Genomic DNA, 21,007 nt, shown 5'->3' on the forward strand with positions numbered 1-21,007 from the left:
TCCTCCCGACGCCAAGGATTGCGGGCTCTAGGTCAATCAGGGTTACCCCACAGTCTACAGCTCCTGCATCTCATCCTCCTCCTCCTCTTCAGCCTCCATCTCTGAAATGGCCATATCAGTCACAAGCTGGAAGCACTGCAGCACTGCCTCGGCCAAGCGGCAACAGGCTGTGCTGAAGCTAATATGCTTAGGTGACAAAGCACACAATGCTGAAGAGTTGTGGACAGCTCTGAAAGATCAGGAAGATCTGTGGCTCGCACTGCTGAACCTACAGCCAGGTATGATCGTGTGTGACAATGGCCGGAACCTGGTGGCGGCTCTTAGGCGAGGCGAGCTCACACACGAACCATGCCTGGCCCATGTGTTTAACCTCGTGGTTCAATGGTTTCTCAAATCCTACCCGGAGCAGCCTGATCAGCTTGTTAAAGTACGCCGCCTGTGTGCCCATTTTAGAAAGTCACCAAAGGCTTCCGCCGCCCTTGACGTGTTTCCGCAGTGTTTGCAGCTTCCGGCTCACAGACTCGTGTGTGATGTCCCCACACGTTGGAACTCTACACTGCAGATGTTGGGAAGGATTTATGAGCAGAAGAGGGCAGTTGTTGAGCACCAGCATCAACAAGGCCATCGGTATTCAGTTCAGACTTCACACATAAGACCTCAGGAGTGGACATGGATGTCAGACATATGTACCATCCTCCAAAATTTTGAGGACTCCACCAAGCTGGTGAGCGGCGATGAAGCCATAATTAGCATCACCATCCCGCTTCACTGTCTTCTGAAACGCTCTCTGCTCACAATCAAAGAGGATGCATTGCAGGTGGAGCATGACGAGATGGCGCAAGGAACCATACAGGGTGATTACACACACCCCAGCCTCATCTCATCCCAACGTGGATTGGGGGACAATGAGGAAGAGGAGGAAGAACAGGAGCTAGTTTCATGCGATATAGACGGTACTACCTGCACAGCTGTCATACCGACTGTTCAGCGCGGATGGCCAGAGGACAGACAGAAAGGAGGAGGAGGAGGAGAGCATGGTCAGTTATCCTCTTGGTGAGGACACGGAAGTCTTGACTGTTAGTAGTCTGGCACGCATGGCTGAGTTTATGTTACGCTGCCTTTCCCATGACCCTCTCATTCTCAAAATTTTGGGTGACAGTCATTACTGGTTGGTGACACTTCTAGACCCATGCTACAAGGAGAACTTTATATCTCTTATTCCTGAAGCGGACAGATCTACAAAAATGGGGCTGTACCAGAAGGCCCTTGTTGCGGAACTGTTAAAAAAATTCCCATCTGAAAACGCTGGCGGCAGAGGTCACACTTTGTTGGACAACCAAGGAGTACAGGCAAGAGAGACACAACTTCAATCCAGCAGAGGCAGGGGAACACTGTCAAAGTTCTGGGAGAATTTTCTCAGCCCCTCCCATCGCACAAGCCCTGAGGCACGGGGTACTCTCAAAAGGAGTGCAAAGTTTGGGAAGATGCTGAGGGAGTACCTTGCTGATCGTACCAACGTCCTCCGTGATTCCTCTGTGCCTTATAATTATTGAGTATCCAAGCTGGATACGTGGAATGAACTGGCTTTCTATGCCTTGGAGGTCCTGGCTAGCCCTGCCGCCAGCGTTTTATCAGAACAGGTTTGTAGTGCCGCTGGTGGAATTATAACTGACTAGCTATTGAACTCGTTCTATGCCCAGGTGGCGAGCATTTTTATTGTTATATGGTCTCCCATGCTGGTATGTGCTGCCCCCCTCCTGGTATTTGTGCTGCCCCCATCCTGTCCCCACCATCCTATACTGGTATCCATGGCGCACCCCTCATCCTCATCCTGGTATGCATGGCACCCTCACCCCCAATTCTGGTATGCGTGGCACCCCTCATCCCCCCAATCCTGGTATGCGTGGCACCCCTATGCGCATGCGCCGATCCGACGCCTCACTCCTGCCCTAGTCTCCGGCGAAGAGAGGCGCCGCGGCAGCGCTCCTCCCGGTCAGGTAAGTATACGCATACCGCGATCTCCGGCGCATTACACTCCTCCTACTTGTAACGGCTCCATGCGTTCTTCTGTCTGGAGCCAGACTGCGTGTCACGCATGCGCAGTCTATAAAGGCTTCAGACAGAGGGTCACATCCCCCGTTATATTATAGATAAGCGCATCCGCCTGTCAACTGAAAATGCTGACAGGCTGACTCTTATAAAAATGAACAAGGGCTGGATTGGGCCAAACTTCTCAACACCACCGAATGAGAGCAGCGTAACATAAACTCAAATCCAGTGTCTTTTCTTGGGAGGTGTATTCCCATGCACCTTTTCACACCCAGACATGGGTATACGCTTCCTGATTTTGACTATTTGCTCTTGTCCTCCTCCTTCTCCTCATCCTCCACCACCATATCACCAGGGTGACCGTGGTCCGTGATGCAATACCCACAGAATTTTTTTAAAGGGTGTTTATGATGCCTGTAAAAAAAATTTTTATACAGTATGTCCATGTATACCCACCAGGGGTAAATGTTTGTCAGCCAATACACTTAGTGCATGGGCATTACAAGTATAGGAGGCCCACTCCTTTCTAATGGGAACATTTTGTTATGAGGCCTCCAAGGGGCATTGCAGTGCCTCCCAATTTTTGGCAACTCTTGCAGTCACTGCATAGGCAAACACAATGGGAGACCCACTTCGTAATAATGGAAACATTGTTTTCAGGAGGCCCTCTGACCTCCACGTCACTTCCAAGAGGCATTGGAGTGCCTCCAAATTTTGGGCAACCCTTGCATTCACTGCATAGGCCAACACTATGGGAGATCCACTTCTTTATAATGGGAACATTTTTTCTTGAGGCCCTCTACGTCTCTTCAAAGGGGCATTGGAGTGCCTCCCAATTTTTTGCAACCTTTGCATTCACTGCATAGGCAAACACAATAGGAGACCCACTTCCTAATAATGGGAACATTGTTTTCAGGAGGCCCTCTGACCTCCACGTCTCTTCCAAGGGGCATTGGAGTGCCTTACAAATTTTTGGCAACCCTTGCATTCACTGCATGGGCAAACACAATGGGAGACCTACTTCCTAATAATGGGAACATTGTTTTCAGGAGGCCCTCCTCTAAGTCTCTTCAAAGGGGTGGATCCAAATTTTCAAAGAGGTATTTGGGTGTACACGCAATAACAATATAGGAGACATACTCTTTAGTAATGGAAACAATAAAAAATAGCTCTCTATGAATAGTGAGGGCCGACTGCTGACCCTATAAAAATAGGCTTTGTGACTTTCAGAGTCCCTCCTTCATAAATGAAACATGATGTGTGTGATGATATCTCACACACCATATGGCCAGATAAGGTTGTAAAATGTTAAAATGACATTTCCTGGTGAATGCATTTGTCACGGTTGAAAGCAATGCAAAAGTGAAAAAACGCATCAAAAACGCCAGTTGTGAACATAGCCTAAGGTGTGGAGGAGCATTTTTGTTTTTGGTTATTTATTTTGCTTTATATACAAGTCATTACCCTGGAAAGGATGTTCCTTAACATATTTCCCAGGAAAATCCATTTTGGTTTCGTTTTGGTATGTTTTATTGTGAGTCCGTAAAAGTGGCGTAATACCTCTGACGACGTTGTTGACAGAAGTGACCTGGGAGTCAGAAATGCTTCCAGGGGTCTTCCCCATGCTGTCCCCATGTCATTTGAGCACTGTTCCCATCAATTTGGGCAATTTTTAGGCCCTCTGCAGACCGCCGGGGTAGTCGCCGGAAAAATGCTCGAGTTTCCCATAGACTTACATTGAGCTCGTTGCTCGGGTCGAGCACCCGAGTATTCCAATGTGCTCAACCCGAGCATCGAGCACCCGAGCATTTTAGTGCTCGCTCATCACTAGTGGACAATATTTTGAGAGAAAATCAAAAGAATATAGGGGTACCCTAAAAAATATTTATCAACAAAATCACAGGATTATTTATTAACAGCTTTAAAAATTTTAATTAAAGAAAAATGATATTGTTTGTACAAGCAGAGATATAGGCTTCAATTTATCAAGCAGATTTGCCAGATTTCTGGCGTAAAACTGCTTGAAATGTAACTTTTTTGCGTTTTTTTATGCCAGACATGGCTGACTCAGACACTTTGAAGAGTGGGCAGAGCCCAGGCTGGAAATGTCATGGCCAAGCACACTTGACAAATTTATCATGTTATGCTTCAGAAGTAGTGAAAATTCAGACAGAAATGTCTAGTTGACATTTCCTGGCCAAAGAAATATTTTTTCATGACCGCTGTGAGTTTTATAGTAGTGTGGCAAATAAATAAATCTCAGCAGCAGCCGCCTCTTTTCCATTTGTAGGCCAAACAAATAATTTTACTGTACTGCTGTGTCTATACGAGTAGCATGTGTAAAAAATTATTGTACTCTGCAGCGTTTTTTTGCGAGTAGTGTGTGAAAAAAATAATTTTACTCTGCAACATTTTTTTTCGAGTAGTGTCTGTAAAAAAAAAATATTTTACCCTGCTGACTTCATCCTCCTTTGCCTTCTGCTGAGCCCCCATTGTCAGGTGAGGATGCCTTCAGTAGTGCATCTATCAGCGTGCGCACTTTACAATCATGGAAGTAAGGATATCACATTGTGCTTGTAGTGGGGATCAAGCTGGGTGGCCTCACAGTAATAAGCGTTTGTAATAATCCTGCCAACTCGGCAGTCATTTTGCAGGCACAGCAGCATACATTGCCTCATGTGTGTCAGGCTTCCCAAGGCAATGACAAACTATCCTCAGTGGGAGGTGTATCATTTGTGTTCTCTGTATCATCTGAATCCCACCAGCCACAGGCCAGTGAAGCCCATGTCCTGTTTGGAGTGCCACCCAGCTGTGAACATGGTTGTTCTGTGACGCTCACAGCCCTCCCTGGGAAATGGTGTTACTCGGAGCCGGGTCAGTGTAGGTGTCTCGGGGTTGCAGTCGTGGCCCAGACCTGGTCCGTGCCCAGGGCGGTCACATAAAAGATTTAATGGGCTTTCAGGGTTGAGTGGTATTTTCCGACTATGCCACCTACGGTTTCCGGTGATAGACACCAGTGCTGCTTCAGTCCACTGAGGCCAGTGTTAAAGGCAGCTTAGATGGGATGGCTCCCCGCAGGCGGAGCAGGCCTCAGGGCAGTGTGATGAGGAATGTTGGGTGCAGTGCCGCGCAGGACATAACTGGCTGAAGCGGGGTGTGAAGTCATCCAGGGTTTTTACTCACATTCAGATGAACTTTAGCCGCAAAGTTTCCCTCTGCTCCTCATGGCGTACTGCGGCCACCGGGAAGGGGGGTCCAGCACTTTCCAGGTAGATCAGGAGCACCTGTCGAGACCCCTCTGGTGTGTGTTCCTCTCCTTGATGAGTTCTACCACTAAGTCTTCTCCTGACTGTATGTGTGGTTAGAACTAGGTGTAAGGCTGGGTCCCACTGGATAAACGCAGGTAGAGAGTTACAGGTGGCGTATGCCGCTCCGTCCGTATCCCTCCTGGGATCCACTAAGCCTCCGGGCTTTTCTGACTGAGACGTGAAGTAACAAAGTCAGATATCGGGGGCTGGTCACCCCTCTTGCAGCAGGAGTCCCTCTGACTAGGCCAGAGTAAGAAATACAGATGGCGTTTGCCAATCCATCCATATCCCCCTGGGATCCTTTTGCCTGTGGAGCTTGTCTCCTCTGCTCCCCTCCAGGCCTTCTTAGGTAGGGACCTTGACCGGGGAGAGACAGTGGTTAACTCTGACCCGCTCCTCACCTCAAGGCCAGAGAACGAGGATCGTGTATCTTCAGTCGGATGAAGCCTATTACTGAACTCTGGTGGGTCACCACAATCAGAGACGGAGACCACAATCACTGATGAAGATCACAATCAAAGACCTTGAACCTAAGATGGCCGTAGATTAAATATGAATTAGTAAGTGTACCCTAAAAGTGTGTCCTCCACCCTCACCCACTACATGGTTCCCCCTATCTTTGGTTCCCCCCATCTCCTATATCCCAGGATGGGGCAGCACCCTTGTGCATTTAGGCCCCCTACAGGACAGCAGTGGTGTAGTGTTCAATTGTGAAGTGGTGTCCTGAGGGATGCTCCATCCTTACCTGGAAGAGGAGATACCACACTTCAAGCTGAGGTGCAGTACCCCTGTGGCGATTGAACCCTCAGGGGCACCACATTTCCACATCTTCCTACTCCTCCTCAACCACCAAAACTGTCCCCTGGCTGGACATTTATGTACCTGGCCGCTGTTGGTACAGGAACCAATACTCCAAGACATGTGTGGACACCTGGCCTGATAATTATATGAATGGTCCCTGTTCCTCCTCTTCCCCCTGTGCCACCACCTCAACCACCTCATCCATCTTTGAATGAAGCTGTTTTTTTAGGAGGCATAGAAGTGAGATAGTAATGCTGATGATAGCATGGCTGGCCATGTTCGTGGAGTACTTGAAGCAGCACAACACGGCGCACACACATCCCACATGGAGGCCCACTCGTAGGTGATGAAATTGTGTTGTTCCGCAAAGCAACTCACTCTTGCATGCTGCAGATAAAACTTCAGTATTGCCTGCTGCTGCTTGCACAGTCTCTCCAGCATGTGCAAGGTGGAGTTCCACCTTGTGGGTACGTGACATATGATGCGATGAGTGGGAAAGCAGAAGTGAAGCTGCAACATAGACAGGTGAGCAGCATCAGGGTGAGAATGGCGAAAGCATGCACAGAGAGCCTGCCATTTTTAGCAGCAGCTCTTACATATCTATGTCATTTTTAAGGAATCTCTACACCACCAAATTCAGCACATGCGCCAAACAAAGGATGTGCGTCAAACCGGCTATGACTAGAACTGCTACGAGATTTCGACCATTATCAAACACCACTAGGCTGGGCTTGAGGTTTAGCGGCACCAACCAAACAACTGTCTGTTCTTTGATCCCCATCCACAGCTTCTGCACAGCATGGGATTTTTCCCACAAACAGATGAGTTGAAAAACAGTCTGCTGTAGTTTGCCCCTGGCTGTGCTGAAGTTAGTGGTGCAGGTGTTACGCTGACTGGATGAAGAGGAAGCGGAGTAGAAGGAGGAGGCAACAATGACATAGAAACGTCCCATCTTCGGTAGTGGTAGGACATGCACCAAAATGCTTTCCGCTCAAGGCCCAGATGCCACTACATTTACACAGTGGGCAGTTAGGGAGATACTACCTCCCTTATCAAATAGTTTAATGACTTATCTGATTTATCCACTGCAAGAGTTACTGACAGCACAAGTCTTGTAGAGATTGGACAGTACCCATTTCTATTTATGTGTAATAGGAATTGCAATCACCAAATAGCACTCATGAAACATATAAATCATTTCTACTTATTTTAATACAAAGGATTGATATGTACAAATATTTCTCAGTCTCTCCTGCATATGCAAGGTGGAGTTTCACTACGTGGGCACATCACACATGAGGCGGCGAGCAGGAAGGCAGAAATGACTCTGCATCACAGACAGACAAGCAGCAGGGTTAGAACCCCAAAAGCGTGCACACACTGCCTGCACTTTCTGACCGGATGTGGAGAGCGTTGAGTAAGCGGAGTAGGAAAAGGAGGCAACATGGACAGAGAACAGGCTAGGGGTCAGCGTGGTGCGCAGTAGCAGCCAACTTAATGAATATGGGCCAGCTTTGGCACTTTTGCACCCTGCTCCCTTTTTTACTGAGTAGCTGGGGCAGCATGACCACAACCTTTTCCTTCGAACTGCCCCTGTCACTCAGATGGCCTTGACTCCATGTGAGGTCTAGGACCTCATTATCCCCTATTGCATCATCATACCTCTCCAGTCTGCCAGTAACTCTGCTGCCTTACTAATCCACTTCTGTTCTCCCTACTCATCTGCTTTTCCCCTCTGCAAATCCCTTCATTGTCTCCCAATTCCACAACGCATCCACTTAAAGCTACTAACACTAACCTACAGAGCCGTCTATAATCTATCTCCCCCATATATCTCTGAACTAATCTCCCACCAAGTAATCTCTGGTCCTCCCAAGAGTTCCTTCTCTCCTCCACAATCATATGTTCCTCATCCAATCACCTGCAAGAATTCTACAGGGCCATCCTGTAGAATTCTGTGGTCCAGGCTCAAGGGCTTGTGTCATTGGCTGCTGAAGTCACATGTCCCTCTCCTAATAAAGAGTGGACAAGTTGTTTTAGAGACATTTTGTCAGCGTAACAGCGCAGACAGGCTGCTTCTGCTGCTGCTACTGGATAGTGAGAGACTGAGATAGTTAGCTAGGCGGTTGCTTGCAAGTCAGATAGTTTAGATAGATAGGATCCTGTGTGGCTGTTAAATCGATATTCCAGCAGATCAATCGTTTTTGCTATTAGTATGATGCAGACAGAAACATCAGGCCACATTTCAGCATAGAACTCTGTTGTACTGATATTGTGCTCCATGCAGGAGTATACCTTTGAAACTCTATTTTTTATTTTCCTACCATGCTACCTAAAACACGCCACATCTCAGCTTTTAATTCTTTTGCGCTGAGATTCTGCTGTATCCAGGGCTCCAAAGTAAAAAAAAAACTTTTTTTTTCTGTTACTACCATGCTATATAAAGCATCTGAGCTTGTAATTGTTTTGCGCTGAGATTCTGCTGTATCCATGGCTCCACGGTAGAAAATCAAAACTTTGTTGCTAATAGCGTGCTCCAGCCACACTACCTGAGCAAATAAATACTGATTGGTAATTTAGTGACAGGTGACTCACAAGTCTGGGCACAGGTTTGTTAAACAGCTGGTTAAAAGAGGGGAAGGGTACAGCCAACATAAGTGGGAAAAAGCGAGGTCATGATGGAAGGGGGAATAGGCTTGATTTTCAAGGTGGAAAAGGAAGACAAGGAGGTTACGTTTGCAGCCTACCGCACAGACAGTGAGTGATGCAACCATCACGAGCACTGCATCCTCAGTCACAACTGTGGCTGTGGCCAGCAGCGATTGCAGGTCTGCAGCTTGCAGGGGTGGCAAGGGTTCCCTAGCCTGGGACTTTCTTTTATATTGCAAAGGTTGACAAAACTCATGTTATCTGCCAACTTTGAAAAAAATGACTCAGTAGTGGCAAAAATTGCAATAATTTGACTACTATATGCATGAACCAGCACATGCGCAATCAACATGCATTAGTCTAGGAATGTCACTGCAATAAAATGCTGACCAGAGGGCCTCACCAACCATCGGCCGCCCCATTAACTGCATCTGCTGCTTCTTCCTCCTCTGTCACCATGTCAAGTGTTATCACACAGGTCTCCAGCTGCAAAACCTCCACTTGTTACATAGTAACATAGTAACATAGTTTTTAAGGTTGAAGGAAGACTAAGTACATCTAGTTCAACCCATACCCTAACTTGTTGATCCAGAAGAAGGCAAAAAAAACCATGGGGCAAACACTAAGCTCCACATTGGGGAAAAAAACTCCTTCCTGACTCCATACGACAATCAGACTAGTTCCCTGGATCAGCGCCCTATCAAGGAATCTAATATATATAACCTGTAATATAATACTTTTCAAGAAAGGCATCCATGCCCTTCTTAAATTTTAGCGGCAGAGAGTTCCATAGTCTCACTGCTCTCACAGTAAAGAATCCGCGTCTGTGATTATGATTAATCCTTCTTTCCTCCAGACGTAGAAGATTCCCCCTTGTCCCCGTCTCTTGCCTCAGAGTAAAAACATCAGCAGAAAAGTCTTTGTGCTGTCCCCTCATATACTTGTACATAGTAATAAGATCACCCCTTTGCCTTCGTTTTTCCTCAGTAAATAACCCCAAGTGTAATAACCTGTCTTGGTATTGCAGACCCCCCAGTCCTCTAATAACCTTGGTCGCTCTTCTCTGCACCCGATCTAGTTCAGCTATGGCTTTCTTATACACCGGAGACAAGAACTGTACACAGTATTGTAAGTGTGGTCGCACTAGTGACTTGTATAGAGGTAAAATTATGTTCTCCTCATGAGCATCTATGCCTCTTTTAATGCATCCCATTATTTTATTTGCCTTTGCAGCAGCTGCCTGACGCTGGCCACTAAACGTGAGCTTGTCGTCCATCAATACACCCAAGTATTTTTCAGTTACAGTTTTGCCCAGTGTTTTACAATTAAGCATATAATTATACATTTTATTTCCTCTGACCAAGTGCATTACCTTACATTTATCCCCTTTAAAGCTCATTCGCCATTTATCAGCCCAAACTTCTAGTTTACATAGATCCTCCTGTAATTTAAAATTATCCTCCTCTGTATTGTTTACCCGCTCCAGTCAGGGTGAGTGAGAGTCTCTCAGATGTTACGGAAGTGGACATGCCTGCTGTTTTTGTTTCACTAAGCAAACCAGATCTTTCTTAATCCACTGTAACATCTCCGACTGCAATTCACTTACAATCCAGCAGTTTGTCGTGTTCACCTACTCCACCGTCTCAGCACAGCAGCTAGCCATCGTTCACGCATTAAAAGATTGTTTCATCCTACACATGACAAAGCTAAGAGGTTGAACTCTACTATCTCCAATCTGTTGGCCACGGAAATGCTGCTTTTCCACCTGGTGGATACAGACGGTTTCTGAAAGCTGATGGCAGTCACAGTCCCCCAGTAGCAGTTGCCCAGTCACCATTACTTCTCTAATAAAGCTGTGCCAGCGCTATACCAGCATGTCGCAGACAATATCACCCGTTCCTTGACAATCTATGTCTGCCAGGGTGCATTTCACTACAGACACCTGGATGAGTAAGCATGGCCAGGGACATTACTTCTTGTTGACTGGGCACTGGCTGACTCTGGTGGCAGGCGGGGAAAGTGCTGCTCCACAAGTGTTGGAATCCCGAAGGCTTGTGGGACAAACCTCTGTATGTAACATTTCCTCCACTGCTTCTGCCTCCTCCCCCTCCTCTTGGGCCTCCACCTGCACCCTTAGCGTTCCAACAGTGCAGAGAGAATCCCTCCCACCTCCGTGCTGCACAGATAGGGCTAACCGCAGTCAGGCAGTGTTAAAATTAATAAGCCTTGGAGATTGTAGTCATTCAGCTCAAGAGTTGTGGACAGCTATCCAGGCCGAGTTTGAGCAATGGCTGACTACACTGAACCTGGAGCCAGGGAAGACCGTGTGCGATAACGGTGCAAACCTAGTGGTGGCCCTTCGCGGGGGCAACCACACACACGAGCCTTGCATGGCTCACGTCCTCAACCTGGTGGTGCAGCAATTTGACCACCACTATCCCTGCTTGTTTGCGCTGCTGCATAAAGCACGGTCACTGTATTATCACTTCCGCTGTTTGCTACTAATGGCTACTAAGCTAGTTAGCGCTGACGATGCTGTCATCAGCATCACTATTCTGGTCATCTACATGCTGGAGCAGACTTTGAATAGCATGGGGGAGGAGGAAGTGGTAGTCCCAGAAGAAGAGGAGGAAGCAGAGGAGGATGCGGAAGTGATAACAATGTCTCTAAGCTCCACACTGTCATCACACAGGCGGGTGCCAAGGGAGGGTGGATTATAGCAATCAAGGGGTGCTCGTGGCACCAGACAAACTGTTAGTAAAGGTGCAGGAGCCGAGAAACAAATGGAGGACGATGAGGAGGAAAAGGTGATGGGCAAACAACAGTCAGGAGATGAAGAGGATAATGATCCCCTCTCTGTTGTTCGTGGTTGGTGGGAGGGGACGGAGGAAGCAAGCAGCAGTGTTACCCAGCCACCAACACATCATGGGCTTGAACCTCATGGAAGAGCCCAACACATGAGCGCCTTCTAGCTGCACTATCTGCAACATGATCCCCATATTGTTAGGATTCTGTTACGAGTCCAGGTCGTGGAATCTCTGTGCTTCGGTGCAAGGAGGGACCAGAGGGGCGTAACTAAGTGCCTACATGGGCTGACCAAGGTCGCATGGCGGCTCAATCGACTCCGTGAACCAGGGAGGGACCGGGCAGGTGGACCAGAAGCCCCTCTGGGACCTACCTTGTGTGAGAGCAGGTGACTCCCATGGGTCAGATGGCGGAAACTTACCGGTGCAGCGGATGAGCACGGCAGGAAGGCTGACTGATGGACCGGGTAGCCAAGCAAGCTGGTTCGGCAGATAGCCAGACGGGTGCTCTGGGTAGGTGAGCAGGCGGGCACGGCAGGTAAGTGGCAGGTGCACCAGGTAGGCTGGCTGGTGGGCACAACAGGTAACAGGCAGGTGCTCCAGGTAAGCAGGCTGGAGGGCATGGCAGGTTACAGATAGGTGCTCCAGGTATGCAGGCTGGCGGGCACAACTGTAGACAAACTGGTGAACAGAACTTTTAGACAGGCTGGCGGGCTGGACTGATAGAAGACTGGCAGGCAGGACTGACAGGCAGTGGGACCTGAGGGCTTGAGCAAGTGTTTAGCACATGGAACAACAAACTTGCACAGGCACCTCCATTTTGGAGGAGGAGCCTTACAGTGGAGGCCAAAAGTATTGGCACCCCAGCAATTCTGTCAGATAATACTCAGTTTCTTCCTGAAAATGATTGCAATCACAAATTCTTTGGTATTATTATCTTCATTTAATTTGCTTGCAAGGAAAAAACACAAAAGAATTGTCCTAAAGCCAAATTGGATACAATTCCCCACCAAACCTAAAAAAGGGGGTGGACAAAAATATTGGCACTGTTTGAAAAATCATGTGATGCTTCTCTAATTCGTGTAATTAGCAGCACTTGTAACATACCTGTGGCACCTAACAGTAGTGTTGAGCCACCCCCGTAGTGTTCGAGTTCGGTTCGGTTCGTCGAACACCCGTGTGTTCGCCGAACTGTTCGTCGAACTGTTCGTCGAACACCTTCGAACACCGTTAAAACCAATGGCAGGCAAACAAAAACACATAGAAACACATAGAAAACACCTTCAAAGGTGTCCAAAAGCTGACAAACTGCTCAGAAGACATAACTAACACATGGAAAAGTGACAAGTACATATAGTCATGCGAAAATAAAAGAGGTGGAGGAGTAAAAGGAGGGGGAGACACAGATATAGGCATGTCATGCCCTTCTAAAATCCAAAAAGTGAGAAGCCGACACGGCCAGTCCGCTCCTGCCCGTGCCACCTCCGTGTCGCCGGGTTTGTGCCAGAGCCGCGGTGAACCCTGATGGCCAGCCCCCCTCTCCCAATACTGGTGCCTGTCCGCTGGTGGGTCAAGCGAGCCCCCTGTGGTGGAGGCAGCTCTAAGCTTTTTAATTTAAATTGTCTCTCTAATTTGAATGAATACACTTTAAATCCATTTACATGGATCTATTGGAGGGCAAGTCTCATGCCAGCAGCCGCGTAATTCCAGCTCCAGTAGCGTCCACTAAAGCTGCTGCAGTTAAAAAGCTTTTATAAGGATCGAGCTCGGCTGTCCACCGCAAGGCATCCTACTGCCAGTCCCAGCCCCTATGCCTTGGGGTGCCTCCTGATGCTCTTCACTGAGTATCCCATGGTCCCGAAGCATTTCCTTTGAAAAAATTAAGTGTCTAAACTACAGGTGGTGTAGCTTGCTTAACAGCCGGGATAATCCGCTGACTAGCAGACACTGCTACTAGGCACAAAGTATTTCCTGGGCTAGATGCAGTTAAAAATTTGTAATTAGATACTCTCGTTGGATGCTGAGAAAGCATTCCATAGAGTCTCCTGGCACGCCATATATGATTCTCTTAAAAAGCTTTGGGTAGGGGTCTAGGGGACCCTTTTATAGCCAAAATCACGGCCCTGTATCACAATACGTCACCTAGGCTGAAGATAAATGGAACTGTAGCACCCTGAGGGCTCGGTTGCTACAGAGGTATTGCACCTCACTCAGAGGTGTGATATCTCACTCTCAGGTAAGGATGGAGTGTGGATCAGGCCCCGACACCTGCATGCATTACACCACATTGCCGTGGGGCAGGGCAACCAATATGCCTCTGAGATGGGCACGACAGTCCCTGTCCCTGGCTGGAGTGGGGGGAGGGAACACTGAGGAAGGGGAACCCTGTAGTGCAGGAGCAGGGAGGAAGCAGTTCCTGGGTGCATTGAGAAGGGAGTATAAAAGGTGGGCACCATCTTAGTTCAGTGCAGAGAAGTCTGAGCAGAAGTGGCAGGGAGCAGGGGCTCTGCATGAGCTCTGCTCCGGAGGCGGGCCTAGTAACAGAGGCCCAGGCCTGGAAGAGGGAGAAGGAAGGAAGAGGAGCGGAGAAGGCTCCAGGAACGAGGAATGAAGTGATCCCAGGGGTGCGGACGGGCGAGTCGCCAACGCACGCCCGAATCCACCTGCGTGGAGGGGTCAGGCCAAAGGGGGAGACCGGTCCCCGAAACTAGTGGAGGCAGGAAACGACCCTCAGCTAGAAACCGGAGGCTGTGACATTTTATGTGGCGCAGCCCCTCGCTACACCCGCTAGGAAGGCACCACATAGGGTCAGGGAAACTGGCGCCAAGTTTACCAAGAGGAGGCCCGAGGCAGCCGGACAGAAGGGTTGGTAACAAAGGCCAGACAAAGGACACACAAAGGGGGTCCTGTGAAGCGCTCCAAAGTTATCTGGGAGTTGTCTGAGCCCCTCACCTGGTGAGCACAGTACGACGTGGGCAGCCGTTACCTGCAGACGTGGTCTGGATAATAAGAACTGTGAGTAAAGGCCCTGGACTGCATCACTGACTCCGTGTCGTTACTGCTGCTGCCCTGCACCATCACCCCCATCCTCCGCATACACTGCCCTGAGGCTATACTCCTCCCGTGGGGAGTTATGCTACGCTCTGCTGCACCCACAACACCAGCCTCAGCGGTCTGCCCTGCAGCGGCGGTTCACTCTGACCGCAATCCACGGGTGGCGTAGTCGGACATTTAAACATCAAAACCACATAAATAGTTCCGCCACTGGTTTGACCACCCTGAGCCACGGAACCGGGTCGCCGCCACGAAGACTACAACCACCAGCATCCACCAAAAAGGGTCCGGCTCCGGGTGTCCTAAGGCCCAGGGGGTGCATCAGAACATTTTCATCACCTTTCACAATCACCAATGGGACAAGTCAGGGATGTCCTCTGTCCCCTCTCTTATACATCCTAGTGACGGAGCACCTGCTCTCATCAATTCGCCATAACCCCAATATTAGGTGGATTGAGGTGGGAGGCACCGAGTACAAGTGCTCTCTATTTGCTGATGATGTCCTAGTATATATCACTCAATCACATATATCCATCCATGCTGTTATGGCTGAAATAGATCACTTTGTTACATGGTCAAATTTTAAAATCAATGCAGCGAAGTCTGAGGCCCTCGATGTCTCCCTCCCCAAATCCATATAGGATTCCATCCAGTCCAACTTTCCCTTTGCCTGGCCCTCACAGGGTATCAAATACTTAGGAATTCCTATTCATAGAGACCTCTCCCATCTATGTTATCTTAATTTTGGGCCCTTTATTGAACAACTCCATACAGACCACGGTTGGCAAGTTAGAACTGTAAGATTCACTACGTGAACCACTGGTGTTTTGTGGAAAAGCACATGTACACTGCGTTCCAAATTATTATGCAAAAAGTGTTTAGGAGTGATAAGGGAAGAATTTGTTTGTTTGTCAGTTAAACTCATTGATGGTGATGTGTGTCAGGGCTCTTTATATCACTGTAAGCAATTGCAGACACCTGTGCTAATTAGTTTGGCAGGTGTGTCCAATGAAAGGCAAGACTACTTAAGAAGGCTGTCTCACATTATTAAGCAGCCTACATTTTCTGCCAAAATGGGAAAGAAAAAGGATGTGTCGGCTGCTGAGAAGCAACAAATTGTGGAGTGTTTAGGTCAAGGCATGACTACAATCAACATTGTGCGATGATCAGGATGAAGTGTCTTGGCAATCAAGAAGTATGTAGCTGATTCACAGTACACACGTGTGCGTGCTGATAAGGGCAAATTGAGGACTCTTTTCCTACAGGCAATTACGTCAGGTTGAAAGAGCAGCGGCAAAAAATCCTTGTCATAGCAGCAGACAAGTTTTTGAAGCAGCTTGTGCCTCCAACGTCCCCCGAACAACAAGATGCAGGGTCCTTCAGAGGTTTGCAGCTGTGCATACGCCATCCTGTCGACCTCCTCTATCCACTTCACACAAGCAGAAACGGCTCCAGTGGGCCAAACATTACATGAAGACTGATTTCAAAACTGTTTTGTTCACGGATGAGTGCCGTGCAGCGCTCGATGGTCCAGATGGATGGAGTGGAGGATGGCTGGTTGATGGACACCCCACGAAAACACGGCTACAGCGCCAACAAGGAGGAGGTGGAGTAATGTTTTGGGCTGGAATCATGGGGAGAGAGATTGTCGGCCCCTTTAGGATCCCTGAAGGCGCTAAAGATGAACTCCATAATGTATGTGGATTTTCTCAAACAGCACTTCCTGCCATGGTTCAAGAAGAAGAACCGTGTATTTCAGAGCAAGATCATTTTTCTGCATGATAATGCACCATCTCATGCTGCACATAAAACATCTGCATCTCTGGCTGATATGGGCATAAAAGGGGACAAACTTATGGTGTGACCCCCATGCTCCCCTGACCTGTACCCCATTCAGAACCTTTGGAGCATCATTAAAAGGAGTGTCTATGATGGCGGGAGGCAGTTCACATCTAAGCAACAGCTCTGGGAGGGTATTCTGTCCTCATGCAAAACAATTGAAGCAGAAACCATCCAAAACCTGACAAATTCAATGGACGAGAGAGTTCAGAAGCTCCTTTCGAACAAGGGGTCCTATGTGAAAATGTAACATCACCTAGAATAAAGTTTTGAGTTGAAAACTGTTTGATTTCAGTTTCTAACAACCTGCTAATGCTTATAATTTCAAAAATGACCATTTTTTTGGTCTTTATTAAAATGAAAAGGTTGATCGAAAAGTTTGGGGGATCTAAGAGTGTGGCAACCCAGTAGTCATGATTACTTCGAATTCTGACAATATGAGGGTCATGCTGCAGGTAGTGCAGCAAGAAGGCACTTATGTGTCTTGCGCATCTAGGAGCCCCAAAATTATTTTCCGGGCTAGATGCAGCTAAAAATTATTATTAATTTTAAATCTGGTGAAGCTTTAGTATAGATGGCCTAATAGGATCAGTGCTGCACACTGCTACAAAGCCCAAATTATTTTCCAGCCAAGATACAGATAAACATGATTAGTAATTTGAAAGCTTAAAATGGTTGGTAGGGTGATTTTAACCAATCATCAAGCTTTTACTCTCCCCAGGATGACACAGGGGTAGAAAAGTCGTTTCGGATCCATGATTTGTTCATCTTTATGAACGTGAGTCTGTCTACATTATCAGTGGAGAGCCGCGTGCGCTTATCTGTCAGCACACCACCAGCAGCGCGGAACACACGTTCAGACAGAACGCTGGCTGCGGGGCATGACAAGATCTCCAAGGCGTAAGTGGCTAGCTCCGGCCATTTATCCAGATTGGAAGCCCAAAAAGAGCAAGGGTCCAGTGACAGTCGTGGCTTCAATGTTTACTTGGAGATACTCCTGTACCATCGTCTCTAGGCGTTGACTATGTGTCAGACTTCTTGTCTCCTGTGGCCTTGCAAAGGATGGGCTAAAAAAGTGGTGAAATGATTCCGCAAAATTGATGTTACCAGCAGATACTGTGGTTCTGTTACGGTTTGAGTGCTGAACACTTGACGGTCCCACGGTTGGCAAGTTGGAACTGTGAGATTCACTACGTGCACCACTGGTATTTTGTGGAAAAGCACATGTAAGATTCTGCAACAGTCTCTGCTGATACTCCTGCATGCGTGCATCCCTTTCTATGGCAGGAATAATTTCTGCAAATTTACTTTTGTACCGGGGATCTAACAGTGTGGCAACCCAGTAGTCAGGATTATTTCTAATTCTCCCAATTCGAGGGTCATGTTGCAGGTAGTGCAGCAAGAAGGCACTCATGTGTGTTGCGCATCCAGGAGCACCAAGTCCCTGTTGTGTTGGTGGCGAGGTAACAATCATGCTTCCTTCCTCTGTCCTCTCCCCCCAACCTCGCACAACAGAAATGTGATCAAGGTCTCCCTCATCTGATGAGTCTTCCATCAGTTCGTCCTCCACTTCTTCCTGGGCTCCTGCACCTTCCTCACTAGTTTGTCTGCTACCATGCGCCCTGGTAAAACCATCTCCCCGACCCTCACATGCCTGCCGCCTTGGTGCTGCCGACCGTCTGGACCTTGCAGATGTTAGCCCTTCCGCATACAACTCCTCATCCTCTACTTCCTCCACCTCCTCTTGTGCCACCACCTGACTCCGAATTCTGTTTAACATGTGCTCCAGCATGTAAATCACCGGAATAGTCATGTTGATAATGGCATCGTCAGCACTAAACATCTTCGTCGCCATTTCAAAACTGTGCAGAAGGGTGCATAGGTCCCTGATCTGAGACCACTCCTCCAGAGTGATTTGCCCCACCTCTGAATCTCGTTGGCCCAGGCTATACGTCAGAACGTATTGCACCAGGGCTTGTCGGTGCTGCCACAGTCGCTGCAACATGTGCAGAGTTGAATTCCACCGGGTAGGCACATCGCATTTTAGCCGGTGAAGTGGCAGGCCCAACGACTTCTGTAGAGATGTAAGTCGCTGAGCTGCGGGATGCGAACGGCGGAAGTGAGCACACAGCGACCGTGCCCTCTGCAGAAGGCCATCTAGTCTGGGATAGTGGGCTAAAAATTGCTGGACAACCAGGTTCAACACGTGAGCCATACAAGGCACGTGTGTGACATTGCCCCGTCGAAGGGCCGCACCCAGGTTTGCAGCATTGTCGCACACGGCCTTCCCTGGTTTCAGGTCCAGTGGAGACAACCATTCATGAAATTGGTTCTCCAGAGCTGACCACAACTCCTCAGCTGTGTGACTCACATTTCCCAGACATTTCAAAGTAAAAACCGCCTGATGACGTTGAGCCCTACTGCCAGCATAGTAAGGAGGTGTGCAGGATCCCTTCTGCGCAGTTAGAAAGCTTGTGGCATGACCAGACAGGCTTTGGGTGCAGGTGGAAGACCGAGAGGAGGTTGAGGAGGCAGAAGCAGTGGAGGAACTTTGACATAAAGAGGATTGACGCACAACTCGTGGGGACGGCAAGACTTGGACAGCAGCCTCTTGTCCTGCTGTCACCATAGTTACCCAGTGCCCAGTCAGCGACATGTAACGCCCCTGTCCATGCCTACTCGTCCAAGTGTCTGTGGTGAAATGCACCCTGTCACACACAGAGTTTCTCAAAGAAGCGGTGATGTTGTGTGCGACATGCTGGTGGAGCGCAGGCACACCTTTCTTTGAGAAGTAGTGCCGACGGGGCATCTGGTACTGGGGCACTGCAACGGACATAAGGTCTCGAAAATCCTCTGTGTCCACCAGGCGGAAAGGCAGCATTTCTGTAGCCAAGAGCTTGCAGATGGTGAAATTCAACCTCTTAGCTTTCTCATGGCTAGGAGGAAATGGTCTTTTACTTGTCCACATCTGAGGGACCGAGGGCTGGCTATTGTGCTTAGACGGGGTTGATAAGGGTGTCCCCGGCAAACTGCCGGTCTGTGAGGAAGATGCAGGCGGACATGTTAGGTTGCCTTGATCCAAAGGTGGTGCTATCGATGTCGGACAGCGCTCAACACCAGCTGGTGTTACCACCTCCAAAGAAAATGATGACCTGCCAATCACGCTGGCTGTTGCGGGTAAAGAGGTGGCAGGTCTGCGCCCCAAGACAGGTGTGACTGCTGTCCCCCCAGTCACAGAGGATGAAGAGGCCGCGGATGCACAAGATATGGCAGACGGTGGTTGGCCCGGCCGGCTAGGCCGCATTGTAGCACACTGAGCTTCCCACTGCAACTTATGCTTCATGTCCATGTGCCGGTTCATGCATGAAGTACTCAAACTATGTATTTTTTGGCCTCTACTTAGCTTTTGCTGACAAATGTTACAGATAACACGAGTTGGGTCATCTTTATCGATCTGAAAAAATGCCCAGGCTATGCAAGGCTTAGCACCCATGCGACCTGAAGAGCCACCACGATTTGTGGTGAGAGGCAGAGTTGTGTTTGAGGATGCAGTTGTTGACGTGCTTCCAGTACTACGTCTCTGTCCAGGAAGGCGCAACCTGACCTCGTCGTCACTAGCATCTTCCTCCACCTCCTCTGCTGACCTCATCTCTTGGCTGACTGTGGGTTGACAGTAAGTGGGATCTCCAACCTCATCATCATCACCCTGTGCGTTATCACACCCGTCGTCCTCAGAGCCAACTTGTTCCTGCCCTGACAAAAAACTAAAGTTGTCGCTCCAATCAGGTATTTGAGTCTTATCATCGTCTTCCTCATTGTCTCCACCAACAGGAGTTACAGTTTGGGAATGAGGGTCTACATTATGGTCAGAACCTTCTGCGTCTGGTCCTGGATCCGACTCATAAAGATTCTGGGCATCAGTGCAGATCATTTCCTCGTCTGGATTCACAGAAGCTCTGGAGTCGACCTCTGATTCCAAGGCTATAGTATGAGTAAACAGCTCTGCAGACTCAACCATCTGTTCTACCTCATACTTAGACGGGCAGCTGGAGATTTGGGAGCTGTGAGGAAGCAAGTGCGATTGGGGTGACACCTTTGAGGACTGGAGTATTTGTGATGTTGAAGTTGATGTGGAGGAGAGCCCACTTAAAGGAGCACTTGATATCCGTTGAAGCACCTGCTGTTTTTGTGCCTCATCTGGAATTTGTAGCGATTGGCGTGGCCGTAAGAAAGGGATCTTATCACATTGTCCGCTAAAAGAAGTAGACATTTTAGTTTGGCTGGAAGATGGTCTTTCTTCTGCAGATGTTACTGTTGCTTTAACACCTACCCCACGGACACAACCTTTTTTCCCCTTCCCAACACGCATATTCCCCTTTCCACCAGCAGCAGGCCTTTTTCCACTCATTTTGGTGGTTAACTAATTCACAACTCTGGAGTTGTTTGCACAAAAAAACAATGGATGGGAACCGAGCAGAGCTGAGTGGCCAAACTGTGTTATTA

Source organism: Phyllobates terribilis, unplaced genomic scaffold, assembly GCF_046119375.1.
Source record: "Phyllobates terribilis strain yellow unplaced genomic scaffold, ASM4611937v1 Scaffold_13__5_contigs__length_258822181, whole genome shotgun sequence".
Taxonomy (NCBI): domain Eukaryota; kingdom Metazoa; phylum Chordata; class Amphibia; order Anura; family Dendrobatidae; genus Phyllobates; species Phyllobates terribilis.